This window comes from Molothrus ater, chromosome 7, assembly GCF_012460135.2.
Source record: "Molothrus ater isolate BHLD 08-10-18 breed brown headed cowbird chromosome 7, BPBGC_Mater_1.1, whole genome shotgun sequence".
In the NCBI taxonomy this organism is placed as follows: domain Eukaryota; kingdom Metazoa; phylum Chordata; class Aves; order Passeriformes; family Icteridae; genus Molothrus; species Molothrus ater.
Window position 1 is genome coordinate 36,077,753 of NC_050484.2, and position 20,609 is coordinate 36,098,361.

The 20,609-nt window shown below is 41.1% G+C and overlaps 1 protein-coding gene across 3 annotated transcripts in view; it reads left to right on the plus strand.

Annotated features, from left to right (window-relative positions):
• Positions 1-20,609, plus strand: part of MBD5 (methyl-CpG binding domain protein 5) — a 127,611-nt gene that overhangs the window by 39,251 nt on the left and 67,751 nt on the right. For all 3 annotated transcript variants that reach the window (XM_036386466.1, XM_036386464.1, XM_036386467.1), the window contains exon 2: positions 7,445-7,542. The gene's annotated coding sequence lies outside the window, so the exon portion shown is untranslated. The remainder of the gene's footprint in view (positions 1-7,444; positions 7,543-20,609) is intronic.

Genomic DNA, 20,609 nt, shown 5'->3' on the forward strand with positions numbered 1-20,609 from the left:
CCACAGTTGTTTAATTCATCCCCTTCAGTTTTTAGCTCTAAGTTTAGCAAAATGGGAGTGTGGCATCAGTTGCCTGTGCAGATTTGTTACAGACACAGCCTGCCCTGGAGGCAGCAAACGCTGTCAGGGTGACAGCCACTGCCACAAACCAGAGGGGAATATTTTTGGAACCATCCAAACAGCAGAGGAAGAACATCCTGTTATAAACACACTGATACTAGCATGGCTGCAAAAATATTATTCTCTTTTCTTCCTCAAACACACACACACACAAAAAAATAAACAACAAGGGAGTGTTCTCACCCTTCCATTCATTTTTCTGGGTTTCACATTTTTGGGAGAAGCCTGGCTCTTCACAGGGTTGGAGCTGACAGGAATTTGGTGTTTCCCTTCCAAGTGTGTCACCAGCATAGCAGGGATTTGAGGAGGTCACTGAAACTCTCTGTGCCACCAGGGTTTTGTGGGAGTGGAGCGAGGCTCTGTCACCTCCACGGGACTTGGGAGGAGAGTTACTCTTGGGAGGGTATTTTTGGATACAGGAGATGTTTGGGTGAACAGCAGTGGAGACGCAAAGGGTTTTTTTTTTTTTTATACCTAGAAATTTTAAAAAGCCCCCAAATCCTTTTTTTTTTATTATTTTTATTTTGAGATTGTTGAGTTTGCTGCTGTGTCGCTGAGAGGTGAGGGACGTGAGAGTGGTCACTTGGTGGTTATTTTAATGAGTCTGAGTGCAGAGAGCACTTGGGTGAAATATGAGTAAATCTCATTACTCTGACGGTGGTTGCCTGACTACAAAGAAAGTTTATATTTAGTAAACTACTCACTCCTGTGACCTAGTTTGCCGGGGATGATCATTTTCTTAGCGTGGCACTGAGCTGACTTTTCCCTGTTCAATTTCCATGAATGAGAGATTCTTCCCATCTCTGCATTTCTCAGAGCAAGGAGGACTCTTGGAAGTGAACTCAGTCCAGGAATTCCTTCCCAAAATCCCACCCAAAGTGGGAGCCATTCCCTGGCTCCTGTCCCTCCATCCCTTGTCCCCAGTCCCTCTCCAGCTCTCCTGGAGCCCCTTCAGGCCCTGCCAGGGGCTCTGAGCTCTGCCTGGAGCCTTCCCTTCTCCAGGGGAACATTCCCAGCTCTCCCATCCCAGGTGCTCCCTACCCTGTTCAGCTTTACAGGGAGATCAGCCTCTCAGAAAGCATTTAGGAGTCATGCAGAAAGGAAGAAAACGGTGATATTCATGTCTGGAAGATAAATGGGATTTCCTTCTGGAGTTTGTGTCTTGTTGAAGGCTGTGGGAGCCATTCCCTGGCTCCTGTCCCTCCATCCCTTGTCCCAGTGCCTCTCCTGCTCTCCTGGAGCCCCTTCAGGCCCTGCCAGGGGCTCTGAGCTCTCCTGGATCCTTCCCTTCTCCCTTCTTCACCCCCATCCCAGGTGCTCCCTACCCTGTTCAGCTTTGCAGGCAGATCAGCTGCTCAAAAAGCATTTAGGAGTCATGCAGAAAGGAAGAAAACGGTGATATTCATGTTTGGAAGATAAATGGGATTTCTTTCTAATGGAGTTTGTGTCTTGTTGAAGGCTGGGGGATTTATTTCTTCCAGAAATATTTTGGTTCTCAGAAATTTTGGTAGCTCTGGGATTTTGGCTGTAGTAAAAAATAATGTATCTGTTTTCTATTTACATGGAGAAAACACATTTTTTTTTAATTCTATATGCTTATGTACATATAATACTTATTTAGTATTATTTTGGGAGTTAGACTTTTTTTTTATTCTACATACTTATGTACATATATTACTTCAATATAATAAATGAGTTAGACATTTTTTATTCTATATACTTATGTATATACTTAAATATAGTATGTGAGTTAGACTTAAATTTATCTATTAAATTTTGGTAGCGCTGGGATTTTGCCTATACTAAAAAATAAAGTATCTGTTGTCTATATACATGGAGAAAACACATTTTTTTAAATTCCATATACATATATGCATATAATACTTAAATATAATATGTGAGTTCGACTTAAATTTATACATTAAATTTTGGTAGCGCTGGGATTTGGCCTGTAGTAAAAATTAAAGTATCTGTTGTCTATATACATGGAGAAAACACATTTTTTATTCTATATGCTTATGTACATAGAATATTTAAATATAATATGTGAGTTAAATATTAAATTTAATATATAAATTAGTAAATATATAAATATATATTGATATACATATATTTATATAAATTTAATATAAATTAGTAAAAAATAAAGTATCTGTTGTCTATTTACATGGAAAAAACACATTTTTAAAATTCTATATACATATATAATACTTACATATAGTATCTGAGTTAGACTTTTTTTATTCTATATACTTGTGTACATATAATACTTATGTATAATATGTGAGTTAGATTTAAATATTAAATTTATCTATTAAAATTTGGTAGCACTGGGATTTTGCCTGTAGTAAAAATTGAAGTATCTGTTGTCTATTTACATGCAGAAAACATTTTTTTTAATTCTATATACTTATGTTCATATAATACTTAAATATAATATGTGAGTTAGACTTAAATTTATCTATTAAAATTTGGTAGCACTGGGATTTTGCCTGTAGTAGAAAATAAAGTATCTGTTGTCTATTTACATGGAGAAAACACATTTTTTTTATTCTATATGCTTATGTACATAGAATATTTAAATATAATATGTGAGTTAGACTTAAATATTAAATTTAATATATAAATTAGTAAATATATAAATATATATTGATATATATATTTATATATATTTAATATAAATTAGTAAAAAATAAAGTATCTGTTGTCTATTTACATGCAGAAAACATATTTTTTAATTCTATATACTTATGTACATATAATACTTAAATATAATATGTGAGTTAGACTTAAATATTGAATTTAATATATAAATTAGTAAATGCATAAATATATATGTTGAGATATATATTTATATATAATATATAAATTCATAAAAAATAAAGTATCTGTTGTCTATTTACATGGAGAAAACACATTTTTTTATTCTATATGCTTATGTACATATAATACTTAAATATTATAATGTGAGTTAGACATTTTTTATTCTATATACTTGTGTACATATAATACTTATGTATAATATGTGAGTTTGACATTTTTTATTCTATATACTTATGTACATTTAATACTTACATATGATATGTGAGTTAGACATTTTTTTATTCTATATACTTATGTACATTTAATACTTACATATGATATGTGAGTTAGACATTTTTTTATTCTATATACATATGTACATATAATACTTATGTATAATATGTGAGTTAGACATTTTTTATTCTATATACTTATGTACATTTAATACTTACATATAATATGTGAGTTAGACTTAAATATCAAATTTAGAGACAAGTATCCGGTGCAGAGTACAGCACAGCGTTCCCAAAACTGCCCTTCCCTAGAATACCATGAAATTTGCAAAATTAAAATTAAAATCCTTCTCTTAGTTAAAATATCTTCTTGTTTTCTGTAAGGAATTAGCAAATTCTGTTCTGCTGGTGTCAGTGAAGTGGTAAAGAGCAGTGGGAAGCAGGATGGAATTCTTCCTCAGGACGGTCTTGGAGTGGACTCATCTGCCATGTGATCTCGTTAGCCCTTGCTCGCTCATCTCTGACAAAAACAATCTGACCTGCTCTATTTCTTTCTCACTTCAAACTATTCATTTCAAAGAAAGGTTGAGGCAGCCTTTTCAGCGTGGTTGTGGAACACAAAACCAGGAAAACACTCGTGGTTTCCTGCTGCTTCTTCTGCAGGGCTGGCTCTGGAGCTGAGCTGGGTTCTGAGCTCGGAGGAGAATCCAGCCCTGCTCGTTCCTGCGTGTTCCTGCTCCTGTCCTGCTCCTGCTCTGCACCCCCAGGGCTGAAAATACAGAGATCCCTACAGTGTTTTCCAGTCTGCTGCTCCTTTGCATTTCCCACTACAAAAAAAAAAAAAAAAAAAAAAAAAAGGAAATCTTTTCCTCCTAACTCTCTGTGCAGATATTGTGTTATGCATTGAAAATTCTGCTGTTTCCTGCCTGCATTTATCTTGCTGTGGAATAATTTTCATGTGACTGGAGGGATTTTTTTTCTCACAAACAAGAAAAACACCTCCCAGAGGCAGCAACTGATGGAAATCGCAGAGGCTTTGGAGTGTTTCTGTGGTGGTGCATCCCAAATATTCCCTTATCGAACAGAAAATGATGTGAGATTTTGCACCTGTCTGAGCTGATGGGTTTCTTTTCATTCCTGAACATCTCTAGGAAGCTCAGGCATGTTTGTCACCCATGAGATTGGAGAATTATCATGGAATCCTGGAATGGGTTGGGTTGGAAAGGACTTCAAATCCCATCCAGTGCACCCCTACCAGGGGCAGGGACACCTCACTCTGTCCCAGGCTGCTCCAAGCTCCATCCAGCCTGGCCTTGGGCACTGCCAGGCATCCAGGGGCAGCCACAGCTGCTCTGGGAATTCCATTCCAGGGCCTCCCCACCCTCCCAACCAGGAATTTCTACATTAATTTTGATTTAGTAATAAATTTTTGAACATTTAATAATTCTTGTCACGTATTCAGACAGTTCAGCTTCTACAAAGTTATTGCATGGGAATAAATGAACAAAAATTTATAGGAAGTTTCATGTCTCAGAAGACACTAAATGCTGAGTTGTATCTAAAGAAATGTTTTGTCCCCAGTCCAGGAAGAAATTTCAAAAAAAAAAAAGAGAAATCAAAACAGTTTCTTCCATTTGAGCAGAGACATATGTTTGGTGGGTTGGCACCAGACTAGGATGCAGAATCCTGTAGAACCAACTCTTCATACTCTGGGATATTTAGAGGAACAACATTCAAAATAAAGTGCTGGAGAACAGAAGAAAAAGAGAAGAATTTTAAAAGAAGAACGGGGAGCACCTGAAGAGCAGCACAGAGGGATTCCAGGCACTCCTGGGCTGTGGTGAGCAGGAAGGGGAGTCCAGGATCCACAGGGATCTGTTGGACAGGGCTTGGAGCAACCTGGGATAATGGAAGGTGTCCCTGCCCATGGCTGGGGTGGGCTTTGAGGTCCCTTCCAACCCAAACCAGTCTGGGATTCTGTGGAATTCTGTCTTTATTTGTGTGACAAATGTCTTAGAGGAGTCAACACTGTAAATCACAGAAAACATTTAATTCCATCAATAAATTCCCAGTAATTGGAGGTGAGGTCATAGCGACTCCTCCTGGTCTAAGGGTGATGATCATAAAATCATATTTAGAAAAAATGAAGCTCTCGGGTGCCATTCAGCAAAATGAACAAGTCCCAAGAAATTCAGCAGATTTCCCTTGAAAGATGTGGTTAAACACAGAAGAAATTTCTTCCCAGTGCTGTGGTGCTCCAAGCCCTTGGAGAAGGCTTAGAGGTTTTGAGAACAAAATTAATGATACCCTTACAATTATTGCAGTTGTTCTGTTTGAGAGTGATGATTAAATCTGATCAGAAATAACATCTGCAGTGGGAGCAGAGTTTAAATATCTGGATTGTGGCTGTGCAGTTCACAAAGAAAACAGAAAATATCATCTATTAACACAAAAGGCAACGTGAGAATGATTTACTTGTCAGTGGAAAAAAATAAAATACAGATCTTTTCATGGCACTGAAAAAAATGTGGGGAGATTAAGAACTGAATGGGAGGTTTGAAGCACAGTTGATAGAAAACCTCAGCACCAAATTATGTGAACAAAGTCACTTTAAGGGAAGACTCAGAAGACTGCAAACAAGATCTGTTTAAAGTGGCACAATGAAATATTTCATCATCATCCCAGAGCTGCTCCATATTATGTGTTCTCCCTTTAAAATGCCATTTTCACTCCAGTTCTCAAACCAGTTCCCAGTTTTTTGCAGGTGGGCTTTCCTCTTTGGAGCCACTGACCCAAACTTCGGTTTGGCATCAGCTGTTGGGTCCTGCCTGGGCTTCTGTACCAGTTTATTCCTTGGACTTTGTGGGGTTAGGCTTAAGGATGATGGGGTTAGAGGCCAAATAAAGGGCACCAATCCAACAGAGCTGTCAAAAAGTGGTACTGGTTGAACTTGGTGATCTCAGAGGCTTTTTCCAACCTTAACTACTCCTGATTCTGAGGGGTTGTAGCTTTTGGCTGCACAAGGTGTGGGTTTAAAGGTTTGGGTTTAGTGGTTTTGGGGGTGGGAAAGCCCTCCAAGGTCATGGAATCCAAGCTGTGGCCATCCCCACTTTGTCACCAGAGCCCTGAGTGCCACCTCCAGGCATTCTTGGTCCTCAGTGCGCCAACATTTGGTGGCCTGGCTTGGGTTGTTCAGCGATGCTGAGCTCATCACCAGATCTCTTCCACCTCCTGTTCCACAGAAACTTTGTGACTTCAATTATGAAGAAAACCTTTTCCCATTCCTCTCCTGCCCCTCAGCCCCACCTTGAACCACATCTGGACGTTCCTCACCAATCTGTGGGTCGCTTCCAGAGCCTGCCCAGCAGCTTTTTGGGAGTTCCCTGGCTCATTTTGGGTCTGGGATGTTCTCCCCAGGCTGACCCCTCCATTCTCAGCAGTGGCTGCAGGGACAGCCAATTCCTTTCTCAGGTCTCAGGGAGAAGGAGAGGGAACAGATTTGTGGCAGTTCTATTCAGACACTGATGGGAGTTACTTCCTCTGCCAGGATTTGGCATTTCTGGAAGCTCTAGAAGGAGCAGAGTGTCCGTGCAGGGATTCCATAACTTGCTGGTTTGTGGCAGAAGTTGGTTTGAAAGGGGTTTTATCTCAGGAGGGTTTTCTTTTGCTTAGACTTGGGTTCCTCCATGCTCTTAGAAAGTCTAAACCGAGTGGAGCTGACTGAGTAAAAAAGAAAAACTGTTTACAAGACAAAAACTTTTGGGCCTGATGAGTTTTCTAGTGATTGAATTTTTTATATTTATCTTTCCATAGCTTCAGTGCTGAGATATGAAAGCAGCACTAACAAATTGTGCTCTGGGGTTATGTTGTTGAGTAATTTTATTTTTTAAAATCATAACTGGCATTTCTTGTGACCTTGTCTTAAAGTTACCTTTAATTTCAGCCTAGGGAGGTGGTTTAACTTTTCATAATCTATTAGTGCTTATAATATGTCACATTTCAATGCTAATTTGTAATCTTATTTAATTGAAATTTTAACTCGTGGGACCCGTGCTGTTGTTATTTTGGTATAACAGTGAATTCCCCAAGTTAGGTGTATTTTTAAATATATTAGTGCAAAATAATCATCATATTCCTCAAGCAGACCAATCCCTTCCCATGTAGTGACTGTTTATTTTGAACAGCAGCTCCTAAATTCACGTGTTGCCTGAAATTGTGCCTTTTGAATCAATAAATCAGGCAGTGTTCAGCTCTCCTGGCTGATTTTGTGCTCTGGTGTTGTTGTGCAGATCCTTGCTGACGATGGTGGTCGCTGGAGGCAGCACTGTTGAAGATTATATCATTTACAGACAAGATCTCTGAAATCTGTTTCCTTCAGACAGCAAAGGTAACTCAAATAATCCACATTATGCATTTATCTCAACAAGTTTGGTTCTGACCTTCAAAACTGAACAGCAGCTGAAGTTGGGGAGTCTGACCACTCTGCCAAATTTTAACCCCTTTTTTAATAATAATTTTAATTTATTCTGAAGTGAAAAATAATAAATATCCATGGAAAGGGCTCAGTTTCTTCTCCTCCTTTTATTACAGGAATATCTGTCCTTCCTTAGCTTCTCTTTTTTTCCTGCACTTAATGTTTTTCTTTATTCTTAATGTTTTCCTTTATTCTTCTTTTCTCATGAGTGTTTTGACCTGCAGATCAGTTACAATATTTTTTGTGGTACTGATGAGAAGCAACACTGCCTTAAAATCTAAAGAGTAATTGAGGATGGGGCTTGTACTCAAAAAGACAAAAATTGGGTGAAAAAAGAGTAAAACAGTGGTAAATCTCTTGAAAATTGCTATAGAATTTTAGAAGTATAACTTCTTTAAATTAAATATTGAAAGCACAAAATCTGATGTTTCCTGTGCCATTTATTTTCTCTGCTTGTATTATTTATTATCAGTAAATGATCTAAAGAAACGTGAGGATATTCAAGTTTATGGATCATTTTTTCCTATTTTGAAACTAACTCTCTATAAACACCATAGGTAATATGGGACTTTTTTGTTTCTATTATGGAAATAGAGCTAATTTTCCCACTCATTATCTGCTGTTAATTTAATGTGTGGCAATATCTGAAATTTAGTGCTGATTATGGCAGTAGATTTTTGGTTAGCAGTACAGCTCATCTATGAGCAAACCAATTAAGACATCATTTCAGAATATAATTGAGCTCCTAATGGGGCACTTGAATTCACTGGGAATTTACATATTTGCTTTTCTTTGCTTTAGCAGAGAGGTCCAAAATGAGGCTTCAGCTTCAGTTTTGAACTTCTGGAGGCACCAACTCCAGAGCTGAGGCTTTTCAAAGTGAAGCCTCTAAAATGCTCTTGAATAAGGGCAGGGATGAATTCATGGATAAGCTCCTTAATTCTGAAATCTGAACTTTGGGTGGCTCTTAGGAGGTGGGAATTTGAGGAACACAACCTCTGGTGCTCTTAGGATGCTGAGGCCCAGGTGATGCTCTGGTGCAGCACAGTTGAAACTGATTTAAATACCAAGTTTGCTCAGTGTTTGTAATTAATTTTCTCCTTTTAGTCAAATCAGGATCTGCTGGGAAAGGGCTCATTCTGCAAAGCTTTAGAATACAGATCTTTCTATACATATATAATATATACACATATATAATCTCTATTTTGAAGCAGTATCAATAGAGAATTCTTGGAAGTGCTGTGTTAGCCCACACAAATTAAGTGTGTCATTTATGGAGGCTATGAAAATGAAGGAAGAAAATGAAGGCAGTTCTCTTCCCTTTTCATTTTCCCTTCATTTGGGGATTTTTTTGACCCTCAGAAGGAAAATTTCTCCATTTAAAAGACAAGAGAGGTTATTTATGCCTCTGCCTTATTGAGGGGTTGATTTGTGTTGTTGTTACTCTTCCCTTCCAGGATAGACCTTTGCATGTTTCCATTCGTTCTAAAATGGGAATCTACACCATTTGGAAAACCAAATGTGCTGGGGAAATAATTGTCAAAGTCTGTGTTTGGGTTCTGAAAAACCCCTTTTTTTTCCTATAGGAAAAACTAGGGCAGGGAAAGTAGTTTTCTCTGTAAGGTTCATGTTGTACTGGTTATTTCCTGAAAGTTTTAATATGTACATGTGGATAAACCTCAGGATGCTCCAGTGAACTCTAAGAAAACATTTAGTTCTCATTCTCAGCATCTTAACTTGTATTTTGTACTCTTTTTTCCCCCCGCTAAAGTGCTCACAGCTGTGCAGGTATTGCAGCCACTGCTGCTGTTCCATTTGATCTATTTTTAAAAGCAGGGGCTCTCTGGATGGAATCCACATTCCATGTGTAGTCCAATACTCCCAAACCTTCCTGACCCTGCCTCACCCACTCAGACCTCGTGCATTATCTTTAATTATATGATAACATTGCAATTTTCCTCTATAGAAACCCTTCCATTAAACAAATGGAATTTAACCAGCAATCTGCTGCCTTTAATTGTTCAATCCTTCCTTCCTCAGAAATGCTCAGGCCTTTCCCTGCAGATGGAATTCTCAATTTGTGCTTTCTTGCACCTTTAACAGCAGGTTTTAGAGAATCCCACACTGGTTTGGGTTGGAAGGGACATTAAAACTCATCCAGTTCTGTGGCAGGGACACCTCCCACTGTCCCAGGCTGCTCCAAGCCTTGTCCAGCCTGGCCTTGGGCACTGCCAGGGATCCAGGGGCAGCCCCAGCTGCTCTGGCAATCCCAGCCCAGCCAGGAATTCCCAATTCCCAATGTCCCACCCATGCCTGCCCTCTGGCACTGGGAGCCATTCCCTGGCTCCTGTCCCTCCATCCCTTGTCCCCAGTCCCTCTCCAGCTCTCCTGGAGCCCCTTCAGGCCCTGCCAGGGGCTCTGAGCTCTGCCTGGAGCCTTCCCTTCTCCAGGGGAACATTCCCAGCTCTCCCAGCCTGGCTCCAGAGGGGCTCCAGCTCTGCAGCAGCTCCATGGATTCCTCTGGGCTCTCTCCAGCAGCTCCAGGTTTTCCTTGTTTTGGAGGCAAATCCATCATTAATACCAGGGAAGCCTGGCCCTGCACACCTGGGAGGACAAGCAGGGTTTGCATCCGTCCATCTTTTCCAACATGGCAAATGCCAGGTGGAGCTGGGAGCAGTGTGGTGCTGACAGACACAGGCAGTGCCCTGGGCCATGCCCAGCTCCAAGCCTGCCTGGCTCTGGGCCATTCCTGAGCCAGCTGCAGAATTCCATCCTCCATCCCCTGCAGAGCCTTGGCTGTGCTCCCCTGCTCTGGGCAGGGCCTGCTCCCACCCTGTCCTCGCCAGGCTTTGGCCTTGGCTCCTCCTGGGACAGCCTTGGCTCCCAGCGCTGCCCTCCTCAGCCTGCTTTTCCTGAATTGTCTTTAAAAGCAGGAGCCCACTTCCCTTTTCTGAAGGCCTGATGTTTTTCTGAGAACAATCAATTTTCTGTCTTGCTCTCTCTTCTTTCCATATGAAAGGCTTGGAGGTTTGTGAAATCCCAAGGTGCTCTCTCTAAAGTGAGGTATAAACGAATTCTACCTTCTTAAATTTAATAAAAGGAGACCTACTTCATTTGAATTTTTTTTTCTACAGAAATTATTTTAAGGATTTGGGTTAAGAAAAAAGATATTTTGCTAATGTTGCTCTTTACTATCACAACTTTTAGGAGCATTTTAGAGCCAAATTTTCAAAGTACATTTGAAATGTAATAGATTTGATAAGTTGTTCTCTGCCTGAGCAGAAGTTTTTGTACCACTTCTGCCAAGTTTTTGCAAGAAGTTTGTTTTCCATGATCCCCATTTCTCTTCCAGCTGCTCCTTCTGAAACTGAATTATGGGCTGGCATTTTGAATTTTTCCTTACACAGATATTGTAAATAAAACCAACTACAAAGGCTTTTCATTTTGAAAAATTGGAGCAGCAGGCACCCTGAACAAAAGGAAATGCTCCCAACACTCCTTTTATTGTAACCAAATTAATCAAGCTCAGAGATTTGGTTGTAATTTCAAAGTTAAATGTTTAAGTAATGCAAAACTTTTTAATCCTGCAGTGCCTCTCTCTTTAGAATTCATAACAAAATAGCAAAATTGTTACAGTTAATTTTTTTAATAGTTAATTTTTCTTAGCAAAGCTGAAGATTGGCTTCCTACAACCCCAGGAACCTGAATACCTCCAGAAAGTTTTGAGGTTCTTGGGATATCTCCAGAAAATGTTGAGGGTTTGGATTATTTCAGTCTGTGGTAGTAGAAAATGTTACATATCTCCATCCTTAGGTTTTCCTGAAATATCACAAGAAATTTCTGTGAAGTAAAAGCCAGATCTTTTTGCTGAAAGGGCTACTGGTTTAAAATAATAGATAGGAGCTCCTGTCATTCATTATTAATTATAAATTATATTTAAAAGAAAAATGTATAGTCTAGTACTTAAGATAAACCAAATTATTCTTTCCTGTTGAACCACCAACCAAACCAACCAAACTCAGATCATTGATTTTTTTGTTTTAATAATTCCTTCTGAAAAAAAAAAAAAAAAAAGAAGCTCAAGGAAGGGCAACAAATTTAAAATGTAGCCATTAATGAAAACCTAAAAAAAGTTGATTTTTTTACATGAAGATGGCCTGAAAGGTTGTGAAGGGATTATTATTTTCATTTGGTGTTTCAGTTTTGTTTTCTTTTCCCCTCCCTATCAATTCACATCCTTGGAGGGCCACAATCATGGTGAAAAATGTATGGAAATGCTTTAGGAAGGCATCATCGTTTTTGAGATTCTCAACTGGCCTTTTCCTAGAAGGATCCTAGTCCAGGGAAATGCTTGAAAATTAAAACCAGGGACGCTTTCAAAATCAAACACAGCAAGTTTCTGAAGAAAGGAGCCTCTCTTCCTCCCCAAACCTGTGCTGATCCTCCAGGGCTGCACACAAAAAGGGTTCTTTTTATTTCTTACCACATTCCTGAAAAATATTCCTGAGAGGGGAAGATTCTCACCAGGGTGGGGCAGGAATCGCCACAGTTGGCTTTGGCTCAGCCTCCCAAACTGAGTTTGGATCACTTGAAAGGATTCATCTCATTTCCTGGAGGTGGCACCTCAGAATCAGGGAAGCATTTGGGTTGGAAAAGACCTTTAAGGTCCCAGAGTCCAACCGTAACCCAAACCAAGTCCACCCTCACTTTATTGGTGCCACTCTGAGAGTGGGGACAGAACAGCTCCCCCCACTCTCAGAATGGCCCAGAATTCAGGGAAGGGGAAGATGAACTCAAGTTTCTGTTGAAAAACTCATCAAAAATTAAAATATCCCCTCTTTTTTTGATCAGTCCTTAATCCAGGAACTAAAGCTGTTCAGGACACAGGTCCCAGTGAATTTTCCATGGCATAGGAATCTATTTGAGGTGCTTGTTGTTTAGATGTTGGAAAACAAAATGCTCTTGTTTCTGTACCACATAAATGGGAGTTCAGGGGTGAATCTCTGTGTGATTTGACAATAAAAAGTTCATCAGGAAGCAGCTCCAGGAGTGGATTCTTGGTTCATTCCTGTCCCAACGAGGGAACAGCAAAACCTGGCCACAGGTGCCCCTTCAATAAAAGGCAACAGAGGAAAATCATAAATATTATAGGTGTTATAATGTATATTTAACCTCCTCAAGATAATTCCAACACCATTTTTTATGCTGCTAATTCTTATTTGGAAGTTTTATGCCTTTGCCAGTGCAGACATTTATGCTGGTTCAGGCCTATATATATATTTATTATTTTTTCCCCTTAAGTTTTCTTTTTATCTGCAGCATAATTTCAGCACTTGAGTGGCAGCAAGTGACATTTGCAGAGGACAGATCCTGCAGGCAAATGAGCAGGTGACAGGAGGCACAATGGCACTCAGGAATAGTCTGACACGTGGGTGTTCCGACTGGAGGATCCTCTTTGTGTTCCATGGAGTTCTCATGGAGCAGCTTGCAGTTGATATTGTATTCTCAGAGTACAGAATTCAATGTATCCCCAGCACACACAGCCTTCAGCTGGGCTTCTTTACACCTTTCTGCCTTACAACACCACCTGAAGTGCAGGAAGCCGAGTAAACTGCCTCTGAGTGCTGGGTCACATTGATATGCACATGCCTTCATCAGGTTAATATTTATTACTCAGTTGCCTGTGAGCCTTGGAAAACAGTTCTTGGGAACTGCTGGTGGGAGAGAAAGAGCTTTGTTCCTGTAAAGGTCACTTCAAAACTCACTGGAAACCACAAAACTTTTATCTTCCAGTGAAGCAAGTTAGCAAATCCCTGATTCAGGTGATTAAAAACTGTTAATCAGGCTGCTTAAAACCAATAAAGTCAAATGATCAATATTTGATTTTTCCATGTCAGGGGTGTTATCAAGGCTGTGGGTAGCCCTGCAGTCCTGTAAAATCCAGCTCTTTCACAAAGTCTTCTCTTGGAAAGGATTGGGAGGGTTTAAAGGTGAGCCAGGCACCTTCCTGAGCACGAGGATATGAAATCTGGGGGTTCCTACCAAATGTTTTTCCATAATTCAGTTGGTTTTTCTCTTTCTTAGTACTTAAAAGGCCTTTTTCTAATGCCTTTCCTAATGGAAATTATGGTTATAAACCAGTCCATACATAAAACTGATTTTTCTGATTCGTCTTAAATTGCATTTCCTTGATGATCTAAAATCTAAAATACATTTCAAGCTTTTAAAAATAGACCAGAGAAGGGGACAAGTCCCCTGACACAGATGTTTCTGCTGGAGGGCCAATGCCCTCAGATTATCATGATGGTCCCATCTAAACATATTTAAAATACAAAATTACACATTCTCCATGAATAGTTTTGATTTGGGCTGCAGGAATGTGGAGCTAAAATTCCACTTAAAGATGGTTTATAATTATGAAGGAGCAGCCTGGCTGCAGCTGCAGGGACAGGGATAAGGACAGGCTGATAAGCCTAGAGCAGGAGATGGGAATCACAAACCTGATCCCTGGAAAAACACACTCTGGGAGCCAGCTTTAATTCCCAAAGTTATTGTGATGCCTTGAGGCTGCCCTGGAGCAGGGGCTGGGCAGAGTCCCAGAATAAAGCAGGGATTCATTCCAAGCATCTCTTCCATGGATCCACCTTGGGCAGCACCAGAGCCCAGCCAGGGCTGCACCCAAGATGAACCAAAATGGCCCCAAAATGCACGAGCGCTCCCGGGCTCTGTCCCTGGGATCAGTTCTGCTCCATTTGCATCTTGCAGTTCATTGTCCCATTCCAGCTTTAGCCCCTGCAGTCCCACCCTGCTTGTTTTTCTCTCTCCAGCCCACGGGGTTTGTGCTCTTGGGGCTGAGATTTGGGTCATTTGTCCTTGGTGCCCAGCTGGAGCAGGAATTGTTTTGTCTCCCTGCTCTGTGCACAGAGCTCAGCATCCCTTAAACATTATCCCTTTTACACTGAAACAGCACAGAGTCTGAAAAATAGAAAAGCCAAACCTGAGGCATCAATATTCAAGTACTTTTGTGAAGAGGGGAGTGTACCTCATCCATGAGAAAATCCTTCAAACCAGGAGTACTTTTTGGGAAACCTGTCCTGGAGTGAAGATGGGAGTGAGGGCATGGCTTGTGTGATTGTGTCTGACATCTCTGGATCTGCTCCCTGCAGGATTTGATTTCCTTCCCCAGACAGGTCCTTCTGCTGCTCTAGGCATCCAAGGGGAGTAAGGAAGGGCTCTGGGGTGACTCTTCAGTTCCTAAAAGGGCTCCAGGAGAGCTGGAGAGGGGCTGGGGACAAGGGATGGAGGGACAGGAGCCAGGGAATGGCTCCCAGTGCCAGAGGGCAGGGATGGATGGGACATTGGGAATTGGGAATTCCTGGCTGGGCTGGGATTGCCAGAGCAGCTGTGGCTGCCCCTGCATCCCTGGCAGTGCCCAGGGTTAGAGCAGCCTGGGGCAGTGGGAGGTGTCCCTGCCAGTGCAGGGTGACACTGAGGGTGGCACGGTGTGATCCTGGGGACTGTGTGAATTTCAGAGGGCAGCCCAGTGACTGTCCCCAGCCTTCCTGCAGCTCCCAGGCTATCGCCTTTCACAGGCCCTGCTCACAGCTCCCTGATCTTGTTTCAGAGCCTGGCACTGACACTGAGCTCAGCACGGCACCCAGAAAACTGTTTCCATATTAATTACCCATAGTAGCAACAAAATGCATTTTATATAAAATTCCTCCTCTTCTGCCTCTCACCTGGATGATCTTAGAAATCTTTTCCAACTTTCACCATTCTGTGATCTGGACTGAGCTATTTTCTGTGGTTTATACATACTAAATCCTGCCTAACTGTATTTTTGCTTCTTGTTGTTGCAGTTTATTATTCCTTGTGCCCCTCCCTCAGCTGTGCTTGTGCTTCAGCCTTTTCTTGCACTTCTTGCAGAAAGGAAAAATGAACCCAGTTGGGAAAAGTTTGTGCAAGGCATTTGTGTGTGAGTGATCTCCCAACCAGGGAGCTGAGGAGCACAGCCCAGTGTCCTCCTGCTCTGGCTCTGTGGCATAAATTTGATTTATAAAGTGCTGTGTTTTTAGCTGCACTCCTGATGTGCCTTGGTTTTTATCCCCTAAATTACTGACACACACCATGTGGTAGGTTTTAAACAGAGATTTTTTTCAGAGGCTGAAACATTTGTTAAGGCGAGGCTTGTGGTGTCCCAAAGAAACAGTTACACACCAAATTGTGAGGGAGATCAAATGGCATTTCTGTGCATTGAGAGCCTGTACTCCAGGTATGGAGTGACAGAATTCCAGCACTGCCTGTCCTCTCCCACTGTGCAGAAATTCTGGAGGAAGAGCTAAAACCATAAGTGATTTTTGGGTTCAGGTCAGGGGGATTACATTGCAGGCTGGAAGGAAAGAAGGGTCTGGCTTCCCCCTCTGTGATCAATCCCTAAATCCAGAAGGATGTAAGAAGCTGAAAGCAGTTTAGCCCCTCAGCCTGGGAAGTGAACTTGAAAAGGGGGATGAAGGGAAGGGGGGCAAGGAGAGCTTGCAAGGATTACAGACTCTTCCTTCTCAAGGAGAATAGCAGGGCTGTGCTCCTTGGAGTAAATTCTAGCTTAGATTCAAGTTCATGGAACATCTACAATAACGGGAAATATTCTTGCTGTAGTTCCAAAAAGCTTCATGGATTAAGTTTTTTAGGGTGTTACTCTTCAAGAGTGGGAAATTTTAAAAACAATTTTCAAAAGGGAGGAAAAAAGCCCCAAACCACAACATAGAAAAGATCTGCTGGACTGACACAATGGTAAATTTTTTGTTTAGGTGGAAATAGGAATTTATAAAATACGAATCTAGGATTGAACTGTGTGTTCTAGCAGTGAGCTAAATGTGATTTAGTGATGATAAAAAGGTGATTTTAAAGCAGACAGATTGAGGATTGTCCAGCTGGAATTGCTGAATCCTGGAGTCCTGATTCTTGATGGCAGAGCTGAAAAAGCATTTCAGTTACATGCCCAAATCACGGAATCACAAACACAGCAATGTAATGACTGAATTTCACTGTTCCATTCCTCAATTTCACTGTCCTATTCCTGAATTTCAGTGTCCTATTTGTGAATTTCGCTGTTCTATTCCTGAATTTCAGTGTCCTGTTCCTGAATTTCACTGTTCCATTCCTGAATTTCATTGCACCATTCCTGAATTTCATTGCACCATTCCTGAATTTCACTGTTCCATTCCTCAATTTCACTGTCCTATTCCTGAATTTCAGTGTCCTATTTGTGAATTTCAGTGTTCTATTCCTGAATTTCAGTGTCCTGTTCCTGAATTTCACTGTTTCATTCCTGAATTTCATTGTTACATTCCTGAATTTCATTGCACCATTCCTGAATTTCAGTGTTCTATTCCTGAATTTCAGTGTCCTATTCATGAATTTCACTGTCTTATTCCTGAATTTCAGTGTTCTATTCCTGAATTTCACTGTCCTGTTCCTGAATTTCACTGTTCCGTTCCTGAATTTCATTGTTACATTCCTGAATTTCGTTGCACCATTCCTGAATTTCAGTGTTCTATTCCTGCATTCTGGAAGGGCCTCTCATCCCAATTCCTGACCCTTCTGCTTTTCAGACATTTAGGTAACTCAGGTTTTGCAAGACAAGCTCTAGGACAGAGATTCCAAACCAGTTAAATTTCTTCTTACCTGTCTTTGAACTCATCTAGAAACACTGTCAATGCTGAAGCCATCCCTGCTGTTCATTTCCATAATTCTATAGCTCCAATAAAAGGTAAAAAAATAAGATTTTTAAGAAATATTGAAGGTGTTTCTGATGAGGTTTTCTTGTGAAGGTTTAGAGAAAATAAGCATGAATTCTTCTATCAGTGAATCTTGATGTAACATCTGCAACTTGATGATTTAAGTTTAATAAATTATCAAATTCAGGGTTTGGACAACAAAAGTGAGTGGTGGGACAACCTGTGGCACATCTGGATTTGTCCAAATGGATCTGGAGTTTGTCCTTGTCCACAGCAGCTCAAGGCCTGACAGTAGAAGAAAACAGAATATTTCTGAAAGCTCAGAATGCTGAGTTGATGCTCTCAAGACTAGAAAGTAAATAATACAATAAACCAAAAACCTGATCTGTGCTTCTAAAGAAAATGCACTGAAATAGCTGAAAACCTGTGACACCTTCAAGGCACCCTTTGAACATTAGAAAAACTTGGATTTTCTTTCCTTTTCACTCAAAGGCATGGTCTTGGTGTGGTTCAAATGCAGAGGTTGGTGATCTCCAGGGCCTGGATGGTTTTTCCTTTTGACATTTCCTAAGCACCTAATAACGAGTGGGAGGGCCTGCTGGCTGCCTAATTAGGGTGATTTAATTTTAGTAGGTGTCACATGTGGTACCTGTGGATGGGTTCTGACAGGGCTACAGGACTGAAGGCCTTTGGCTTTGCAGGAGCCAAACTGTCTCCTCAGCTGTTGCTTCATCAGAAAAAAACCAGCTTGAGGGATTTGGGATGTGGGAGCAGAGCTTTCCTCGTGTCCCCGACCTCCCTTGGGGTCACCCTGGGCTGTGCTGCTGCCTGCTGGCTCCCCTGGAGGTTTCCCTTCACTGGGAAGTTCTCTGGGGGTGTTTGGGAGCAGGAAACCAACGGGAGCTTTCACCATGGCCACCGGCAGGGGCTGGGCAGGGATTCCCAAAGCTTCACATCCCACATTGCCATGGGATCATGGGCTGGGTTGGGATGGAAAGGACATTGAATCATCCCAATCCATGGGCAGGGACACCTCCCACTGTGCCAGGGAGCTCCAGCCTGGCCTTGGGCACTGCCAGGGATGCAGGGGCAGCCCCAGCTGCTCTGGCAATCCCAGCCCAGCCCCTCCCCACCCTCCCAGGGAAGGTGCCAAGGCTCCCAACAGGTGATTTTCCAGGAGGATCATCTCTGAAGGAATCACTCATTAGGTGGTTAAAAACAGCAGGATTTGAAGTGTGCCAGAGAACACTTCCAGAAAGAAGTTTAGTAGCTGATAGCTTCACAATTCACATTCCAGAAAGTTCTCTGGCATCTCTGGGAATGCACCTGAGTAGCAATATGACTTTTTGCCTACAAAATAGAAGAATATGTTAAATTGTGTTGATATTAACACCAAAAGCTACCAAAAATAAATGAGATTCTTGTTCCTTTCTGTCCCTTCCAAAAAACAAAAACTAAGCCTAGAGTTAAGTTATATCCCTAGCACTTTATTAAATTTAAAAAGGGGGAGGAAGACACATTGGCCCTGTTAGATTTTCCAGTGGTTTGAGAAAGAAAAAGTCACTTTTTATTGGAAAAAGAAAATGAGCCTTGCTTTGAGTGCTGGAAGCCCAACAGTTAAAAGTACAAGAAATCTTTTACTATTGCAAATCCTGCTCAGTTAAAGGGAATGTGGCAATTCTGAATCCTCTGTCCCAGGAAATCAGCGCTGGTTTGAAATGTGTACAAACTGAAAACAGTCTATGCCAGAACTCCTTGTGCTAGTGCCAGCTAAAAGCAAGAAAGAAAGGGGGAAAAAAAATCAAATTGATGGGTTTCAAAGCTGATAATTGTGCTTGAGTGCTGTGGCTGTAAATCACTGAGTGGCTTTTCCTTGGATACAACAGTCACTGCATGTAAATGTACACATGGTGCCTTTGCAACAGCACAAAATACCTGAAATCCTCGATTCCAGTTATTAAAATACAACCTGATGCAACATTTCACCATTTGCCTTAACCTGAGATGATTCCATGAATGACAAATACCATCATGCTGAGGGAAATCAAAATTCATGCACAACATGATGGCAGAATGTGTGACCTCAACTTCAGAGCAGCACAACGTGTTAAATTATCTTGCTGTAGTTCCAAAAAGCTTCATGGATTAAGTTTTTTAGAGTGTTACTCTTGAAGAGTGGGAAATTTTAAAAACAATTTTCAATTCTGTGTGAAGAGACTTTTCAGTTTGGCTCAGCTTCTCCAAAATCTTCTCTCAAGTCCCTGCCTGTGTGTGCAATCATTTTGGGCTGGGAAAATCTTTGCAGGTGTGTTGGATGTGTTCTTAGGATGACTCCACACCCCTGGTTACATCCATGGCCCTTCCCAAATCACCTCCTGGTGCTGATCTCACAAAAATTTGAAAGTAAATGTTAAAACAAGATTCTGTTCCTCTTTATTGGTTTTATGTCTTCTGTATTCAGGAAGAGCAGCTGGAAAATGAGCTACAAAAATGGATTTCTATCAAACTTGCTGCAGAATTTATCCAGAGGTGCAGAAATTGTACAGAAATTCGTGGAATCACAGGGTGGTTTGGGTTTGGAGAACCTTAAATCCCAATCCATCCCAATTCTGGCAGGGACACCTTTCACTGTCCCAGGCTGCTCCAGGCCCCTTCCAGCCTGGCCTTGGGCACTTCCAGGGATCCAGGGAACCCTCACACCACTAATGTTGATTCCTTTGTTTCTTATTTGTTAAGGTTGGGATTAAATGGTGAGATGATATTTTTTGTTTGTACTCATGTTTATTAGTTCTTATTTATTTTATTGTATCATAGAGTGTGAGTTCTGCAGCACTTCACTCTAACAAGGTAGAAATGGAGCTGTATCTCTCTCTAGAAGGACTTTTAAGGATAAACTGTTCAGTTAAGAAATGACACCTACATTATTTTTACTTAATAACTAACTACTCATATGTTGGGATGTGGACATTTTTATCCAATTACACGAAACCACCTAAATCTAGAAAGAAGAAGGTGAAGAAGGAGCAGCCTCCACCCCAAAACCTCCACCTTGCTCTCTATCTATTCCTGTATTCTAAACCCTTAAACTCTGAGTTTCCCCCCCTGTGATATCACACACTTCTATCCAAACTGCACACCCACAATCCCAGTTCTACCATTCCATTCTGGAAGCTTCTCCACGGCCCCAGGTCAATGCAGTGTTCTCCTGGGGGTCAGTGCCTGGCCAGCACAGAGAGTCTGAAA